We start from the raw sequence: 9,467 nt of genomic DNA, 5'->3' as shown, positions 1-9,467 counted from the left end.
TTTTTTTTGCTACGAGTCTTTAGGGTTTCCTCATACCCAACTCCCTTATCATTCCTCAAACTCTATTGCCTTTATATTCTTTTCCACTTCAGTTTCTTTTTATTTTCCTTTCTCTCACCATCATTTCATGAACCTACTAATCATGGACTTCAAACATCACGTCGTTCTGGGATTCGTGTCCTCAGAACGAATCTTGACAACTTTTACAACTTAGATTCATAATTCATCATACTCGTCTGCTTTTGTTCTGCCTCTAAAGCTTTCACCCTATCTCTATAAACTTGGGAAGTATTTTCCCGAAACAATTGATTGAACTTTAATCAGTTTATTATAACCTTTGGTACCGTGTCCTTCTTGGCCTTTCTCCAACGGGTGGCCTCTCTCTTAGGAAGGTAAGTGACAAAAATAGTCTTTTGCACTTCGTCAATCATTCAGAATCTCAATGATTCCTTTATTTTCTTTAGCCAGGCTCTTGCCTCGACTGGGTCAACCTATCCCTTAGTATTCTGAGAGCTTTAGCGACCTAAAGGTCCTGAAATAATTTCACACCATATTGTTTCCCCAGGGTGGTGTTTGGGGGGTAAAAGTATTAGTTTTGTTTAGGCAAGTCCATGAATTGCCTCACAGGAGTACCGTCTTGGTGCTCCCTTTCTTGCTCTAGTTCTGTTTTCTCTGTCTAAATATTTCTTCCTGCTCCCCATAATCGAGGTCATCTTATATTTTAAAATCCTCATTTTCCACTTCATTATGTTCTGGGTTCCTTATATCTTAATTGTGACCTCCCTGATTATCACATTCAGGGTATGCCCCAAATCATATTCTTCGTGGGGGCATAATGCTTGGAAAATTTTGAGAATCTCTTTATATTTTTCTTACTTACTTTGCTTAATTCTTTCCCTCGTTCAGTCCTTACATGATCGTAAATTATGAATTCTCAAGTTCTATAACTTCATGACACTCTTAAGTGTTAATAGTGCAATTAACAATATGAACTTATCACAAACAAACTGATTTGAACTGAAAGGAATGAATATATACATAACCATTTGTTCGAGGATACAACAACTAAACACATGAAAGAGAATTACATCATTTGGCCTGATCGCTTCTATCCCAAAAGTACTACCACAGGTAATCATCTAGTCATTAAAAACTAATCATTCATAACTTAGGCTAATCCTCCAAAAGCGATGCTACATGTAATCCTTGTCTGATTGCTCAGACTCTGCACACTATTATGGATCAAGAAATGCGGGCACACACGACATCCCTAACCTGCTCCATTAAAGCGGTGATGAGGTCTAAGATAGTCGCAAGTAGAGCTGGATCAATCTGACCCTCAAGATGGCCTCTAGCGGTAATTCGGGTGGTAGCCTCAATCCTTTCCATGCTATAAGCTAATCCTTCCGGAAGTACCCCGCCCTCAATCCTTGGTGCAGTAAGTCGATCCAACAGATCACTCCTAACATTACGGGCCTAAGACAGGCCACCCAAAGTCATATGATAATCGGCGATAAGAGAAGCCTGAACGGTAGCATCTAGCATTCTATGGGGTGCAAGTGGTGCAGACCCAGGAGATCTAAATGGGTAACCAAGCACGGTATCGAGTAATAATGGTGCAGGAGATAAAGGTGGCATTTCCTCAATAGGTGCTGGGCTCTGTACAGGGGAGGGAACAGGAATTGGTGGAACCTCATGGATGTCTACAGGAACCTCTGGAAGAGGGTCTGATACTGGTATAATTGGTGCCGTGGAAGACCCCACTCCTTCTGCCCTCATTATCCTCTGTGCCCTTGGTAACTCTTCATCCTCTAGTGCCACCCTCGCGGCCATTCTAGCTCTGGTAGTCGCCCTGACTACGGTCATCAATTCCTCAGCGGTCCTCTCTTTATTCTCGTCAGGACCCTCCACGAGATCCTCCTCAGCAGCAATCCCTTCTGGGATAACATCCTCAACTGCAACATTCCCAATATGAATCTCATCCGGTCCCTCGTTAGGGTACTCTATCGGATTCACAATTTGATCTCCAACATGTAATAAAACATCCTCATGCCGATGCTCCTAAACCTCAGGGTTCGGTGCCCCGCTGCCCTATATGATAACAAACTATGTTACTATAACGATATTTATAAGGGTTCCCATAAGGGTTTTAACTGTCAGTACTACGTTAGGTAGTCTGACTATGAACTTGGCAAGAGTTCTTATTATCTTAGTGAACTTATTATTTTAACGTCACATCATCTCTGAGGTTTATAACGCTTGGATCTGATACCATTTCTGTAACACCCCCAAATCCGGGGTCGGGGATCCGGGTTATCACGAGTTCCATTTCCCTTAACAACACTTAATCTAAATAAACAACCAATTACTGCGTACTGTGACCCCACAATATACACACACACCACAAGTTATAGTCTCAGAGACGAATACCAAAAATAACACAAGTCATTTTATTCCACAATTATAAACCATTACACCTTAAAAAGGGTTTCTGAATAATTTACATATTCCTTGCCATTATTACAATTCATAATATACATAAGTCTGGTACATCAAAAGTTGAAAGCCTGGCCTATTGGTAGTTCCTACCTCAGCTACAGCATCATCAACGCCTACCAGAAACTGTGGAACATTTCCTATCCGCTTGCGAATTGGGAGCTTAGTCCTGTTCATTTTGTCTATCTGTTGTTGTGTGATGAAAGAAAAAAGCAAGGGTGAGCAACAATCCCACCAAAATAATATGTATAATGATTAACAATATATGAGCATTCTCATCATAATACTCATGAAAGTCTTGGTCAAGCAGATATGAACCAAGTTTGATATCTTAAAGCGACCAAGTCGCAAAATATTCAGTATATATGTATATATACTTTTCAAAATCTTGGAAGTCCTCTTCCATGCATAATATACACAGAGTTCCAGTTTATAACTGTATAAAAATATCGTTGCAAGGTGATCTCATATATCTAACCTTGTCTCAACATTTTTCTGAAAATCTTTGTCATGCATAAAATAATCATTTACTAGATATAAGTTAAAAAGATGAAGTTTACTAGATACTCGAATATACTTATATCTTTTCCGAATACGACTTGAACTACCACCGTTCAAGGTATAATCAGTTTCAAAAGTTCATCACATAGATGAGACTACAAGATAAGACTTGAATAGATTCAATCTTTGAAATATCATTTAAAAGAAATGAAGTTACGAGATACTTCATTAAGTCTCGATATATATATACACCTATATATATGTCATACTTTCCTTGAAAACCTTTGTTATAAAAAGTATAAACAGAGTTATAATATCCAATGAATTTGGAAAGAAGAAAACCTTGGCATAAACCTGATATCTTGCTGATCAGGCAAATATACCAATAAGTAACCTTTTCTACTAGTAGATGGACTAATTTCCCACTGGTCATCACCCTGGCCGTATTAGGACCTATGCTGGACTGCCACTCAGCTACTTACGCATTGATGGACTCCTACTGAGCCACTTACACTTTCATGGACGCCCACTGAGCCCATGTTGCTTATGCCGACTCAAATAGATGGACTTACTTCCCGAATGTTGGGCATGTAATCAAAATGTTTTCTCAAAACAACAACCTCGTTGCGAATATAAAATACACTACAGAGCCGGATCCCTCAGGTTTTGAGCGAGTATTTAATCCCCTTTGAAAGGAAGATCTTAAATCTAAAAATGAGTTTTGAGATCCTCTCTAACTTTTAAAATCATTTTGAAGACTCGAAAACATTTTAAAGAATGTTTAGAGTAATGCTGATTTAATAAAATAAATCAGTCCCAATATATTAGAAAATATCTGAATATTATTATTTAAATAATATTCCCATAAGGATAATCCTTATAAAATAATTAAAGTAGAAGTTTTAAAACTTATACTTGAAATGAATAATAAATAACCAAAGATATACTTATACGAAAGTACGATCTTTATTTGAATAATCGAAAATAAGTTTGATTATTGAAACATTATTCTTTAATAAAATAAAGAATATTATTTAATAAAATAAGCAGAGTCATAAGTCCTCGAATGAATATTCAAAATAATATTCATTAAATAAAATAAGCGGATTCATAAGTCCTCGAATGAATACTCAAAATAATATTCATTAACTAAAATAAAGTTATCGAATAAACCTTATTCGATTAATAGTTTTGAAAACTATATATATATATAGACATATACTATACTCGGGAACATCGACTCCCGGTGTAGAAAATGTTCACCTTTGGGTCCCCTATACTAAGGGTATACGCAACTACTGCTTATCTCTAGCATAGGTATTATGCAATTTATAAGCATTTGAATCAACAATTAGATATCAAGATTACGAAACAGGCATGCATATATACCATATCAGCATGCTCCAATATATCGCAAGAATTTGCTAATAATAACCATGCACGTATCTCAAGATAATGCATTAATAAATTACATCACAACAACAGTATAACTGGTAGAAAACTTGCCTGAGTGTTCCCGGATAGACTTAAGCTTAGAGTGGGTCCGATAACCTATGAAAAACAACATAAGTTGGAATTAAACCCCGGTCGCCTAAGAAACTAGACTTTAACCAATTGAACCCTAACGTTCGCTTATGGTCACTTCTACGCTTAACGAATCACATAAGTCGTTCGAGTACCCTCGGCTCCACCATTTTTAATAAATTAACCATTAAGAATTTTAAGGCGATTCTTTCGTGAGTACTCTACCAACTGCCTAATCCACTTTACATAATTGTTTCATACTCCAAATAGTCATTTAAGGACCTTAATCAAGGTTTCAAAGTAAGGCGAGGGGAAATGGTTCGTTCGCGAAACGCCGTTACTTAAAACAGTCATTTCTCCTAAACCGTACATCGGATTCAAGCGAACCACATATCAAAACGAATCTCGTAACATGAAATATCTAAACATGGCAATGGTCAAAATATTACAGTGAGTTCACGGGTCCTAAAGTTAAGAACAAAAATAGTCTAAGGTAAATTGGGCATTACGACGGCTATGTTTACGCGATTACCAAAGTTTATACTACTCCAAATCAATCACAAACCAACTTACAACCAACATTACAACCAAAATCCATCCAAACCTCACTACATCAGTCCATTACTTCATGTTTTATCCAACTCATTCAATCACAAACAAGAGCTACTAACCATACTAAGGTTCATTAACCAATAACCAAGATCTACAACTCAAACTCATTACAAATTCAACCAAACTCTAAATATACATGAATTATGCTTTCATGAACTATAAAAAACAAAACCAACCTAATACTCAAAGTAAAGTTAGGGTTTGGAGGGGTTATACCTTCCTTGGATTGATTAGAGTAGCTAGGAAGCCCTAAGAAGCCGTGAGATAGCTTAGGGATGCTTGGATCTTAAAGGAAATCAAAGAAAATAAAGTTAGTAATCTTGAAAAGACTATTCATCATCTTCTTCCTTGATTTATTGGAAGAGATTCATGAAGAAATAGAAGCTTAAACTCCTAGGATATACTTATATAATCATAAGGGACCTTGGGTAATTACCTTGTAAATTAAGAAAGCTAGAATCTTGATTTTTGGAATTTTTCTCCTTGAAATGATGAAGAAGCCGAGAGTAGATGTTCTTGGGAGAGTATTTTCTTTGTTGAATGTGTTTGTGGTGGAAAATGAAGTGAATGGGATATTTGGATGATTTGTTGGTTGATTAAAGTGAGTGGAGTATGACTAATCATGACATCATCTTGGTGACTTCATCTTTTGCCACTTGTCATCACTTGTTGGTGGAAGCATCTTCTTATGCTAATCCTTGCTTAATTGCTTGGTTATCATCCTTAATCCTTGCACTAATCTCTCTTGCATTACTTGTCGTTTAATTATTTTACGACTCGTTTATCGTTCGTTCTTGCTAATCGTTTGAGGGATCATATCCGGGATCTTATTACTTGGGTTCCCCTAAACCTTTCTCAATATATTATATTCCTTATATGATCCTTTATTTTAATCCTTGAATTTAAATCCTTTTAATCATGTTACCTTACACTCCATTCTTTCGGTATCTGGTGGATTTTTTTTGGGAAAAATCAAAGTGTTTGAATTTGGATTCTGACGATCTTTACATACACTTATATACCATATAGAGTACTAATAAGATCTCAGAATATCAATAAAATAACTGCTACATAGTATGGCATGAAAAGTTTTCTTAATCAGCATAATCAGCAAAATCACTATTCATAAGGGTTACAAAAAGTCCAAAATTTTTGGGGTTATTACACGTTATTTGTGACTAGACGTCAATGAAAGCATTGCAGTCAGTTTCATATGAGAACTTCTTAGAACCAAAATAAATGATAATATGGGTTAGAATATGCTGGTGATGCCTCCAGGTTAGTGGATTTTCTTGAAAATAGTATGATATTTTCGCTCAACAACTATACTCGATTTTGATTCAAGGAAAATGAGATATGGTGATAAGTTTGTGCGTCAATCATATTCAGTCGAGATTTTCTCATTAATTCTGGAGTAATTTCGAGAACGTTAGAAATCGAATACGCCATGGTTTCAGTATATCATTCGTAGATGGACGAGAAGATTAAGAGAACGATTAAAGAGCCTCGAATGCGATTGGAAGCCATTACAAACTAGGTTAATTTAACAAAGAAATATGTGGGAATGGGGTTCAACAACCAGTAACTATTGCAGACGTTCATGTAACACCCCCAGATCCGGGGTCGGGGATCCGGGTCGTCACGGTCTTTCTTTCCACAATATCACTTAACTTAATTAATAATAAATAACCTCATGCTATGACCCCACACTAACACACACCACAACACATTATAGTCTCAGAGATGAAATTGAAATAAGTACAAGTCCTTGAATCCACAATTTAAAAGTTATTACAACCCAAAATGATTACTTGATAAGTTTACAGTTAATTGCCATTATCTGCCACAAGTTATAATTATACATAATTGATTCCCAAAAGTAGAATGCCTGATCTACAAATAGATCTACCTCTGCAGCTATAACAGCTACGATATCAACGGGAAGACGCGGGACGCTTCCCACACGCTTGTGCTGGGTCTGCTTGAGTCTGACCATCTTTTCTAACTGTTGTTGTGTGATGAAGAAATGAAGCAAGAGTGAGCATTACAGCTCGCAAGATAATATATAGTGTAAACAATAATGCAAGTATCTAAATGGATAACTTACTAGAATCCTTTATCAAGTGTAAGGTAATTACTTACTGGATATAAGCTTAAAGGAAGATAAAGTTACCAATTACTTCAATATACTTATACCATTTTTAGAAAACTACTTGAACTACCACTGTTCAAAGTATAATAAGTTTCAAAAGTTCGTCCCATAGGTGAGACCACAAGTTAAGACTTGAATAGATTCAATCTTTGAAATATTATTGAATGAAATGAAGTTACGAGGTACTTCATTAAGCCCCTATATATATCCACATATATATCTCTTATACATTTCTTGGAAACCTCTGTCATGTAAAGTATGAACAGAGTTTGTAATATCCAATGAATTTTGGAAATAAAAGAATTTTGGCATAAACCCGATATCTTGCTGATCAGGAAAAGATACCAATAAGTAACCTTTTCTACTAGTAGATGGACGAATTCCCCACTGGTCATCACCCTGGCCGCAATAGGACCTTATGCTAGACTGCCACTCAGCCACTTACGCATTTGATGGACCCCCACTGAGCCACTTACACTTTCATGGACGCCCACTGAGCCCATGTTGCTTATTCCGACTCAATAGATGGACTTACTTCCCAAATGTTGGGTAAGTAATCAGTTCATTTATTAAAACAGCAACCTTGTTACGAATATAAATACACCACAGAGCCGGATTCCTCAGGTTTTGAGCGAGTATTTAAATCCCCTTTGAAAGGAAGATCTTAAATATAAAAATGAGTTTTGGGATCCGCTCTAACTTTTAAAATCATTTTGAAGACTCGAAAACACTTTTAAGAATGTTTGGAGTAATGTTGATTTAATAAAATAAATCAGTCCCAATATATTAGAAAATATCTGAATATTATTATTTAAATAATATTCCCATAAGGATAATCTCTATATAAATAATTTGAAGTAGAAGTTTTAAAACTCATATTTGAAATGAATATTAAATAACCAAAGATATACTTATACGAAAGTACTATCTTTATTTGAATAATCGAAAATAAGTTTGATTATCGAAACATTATTCTTTAATAAAATAAAGAATATTATTTAGTAAATAATCGGAGTCATAAGTACTCGAATGAATATTCAAAATAATATTCATTAAATAGAATAAACAGAGTCATAAGTCCTCGAATGAATATTCAAAGTAATATTCATTAAATTGAATAAACAGAGTCATAAGTCCTCGAATGAATATTCAAAGTAATATTCATTGAATAAAGTAAACCGAGTCATAAGTCCTCGAATAAATTTTCAAAGTAATATTCATTAAATAAAATAAACCGAGTCATAAGTCCTCGAATGAATATTCCAAGTAATATTCATTAAATAAAATAAACCGAGTCATAAGTCCTCGAATGAATATTCAAAGTAATATTCATTAAATAAAATAAACCGAGTCATAAGTCCTCGAATGAATATTCAAAGTAATATTCATTAATAAAAATAAAGTTATTGAATAAACCTTATTCGATTAATAGTTTTGAAAACTATATATCTATATATATAAATAAATATATATAATATACTCGGGAACATCGACTCCCGGTTTTAGAAAATGTTCACCTTTGGGTCCCCTATACTAAGGGTATGCGCAACTACTGCTTATCTCTAGCATAAGTATTATGCAACTATAAGCATTGGAATCAACAGAGTAGATATCAAGATTATGAAACAGACATGCATATATCCCATATCAGCATGCTCCAATATATCACAAGATTTTCTAATTAACCATCATGCATTTATCACAAGATAATGCATATACATATATTTACATCACAACTGTTGTATAACGGGTAGAAAACTTGCCTAAGCGACTGGGGGTGATAAATGACTTGGGACGAGTCTGGTAACCTATAAACAACATATAAGTTGGAATTAGACCAAAGTCGCTTATGAATCTATACTTTAACCAATTAGACCATAACGTTCGCTTTTGCGCTTAACGATTCACTTAAGTCGCTCGAGTACCCTCGGCTCCACCATTTTTAATAAATTAACCATTAGGAATTTTAAGGCGATTCTTTTGCGAGTACCCTACCAACTGCCTAATACACTTTACATAATTGTTTCATACCCCAATTAGTCATTTAAGGTCCTTAACCAAGGTTTTAAAGTAAGGCGAGGGGTAATGGTTTGGTCGCGAAACGCCGTTACTTAAAACGGTCGTTTCTCCTAAACCGTACATCAGATTCAAGCGAACCACATATTAAAATGAAGCTCGTAAC

The sequence above is a fragment of the Apium graveolens genome, chromosome 6 (genome assembly GCF_009905375.1).
Source record: "Apium graveolens cultivar Ventura chromosome 6, ASM990537v1, whole genome shotgun sequence".
NCBI lineage: Eukaryota > Viridiplantae > Streptophyta > Magnoliopsida > Apiales > Apiaceae > Apium > Apium graveolens.
The sequence above is the reverse complement of the archived record's forward strand: the minus strand, read 5'-3'. Positions refer to the sequence as shown.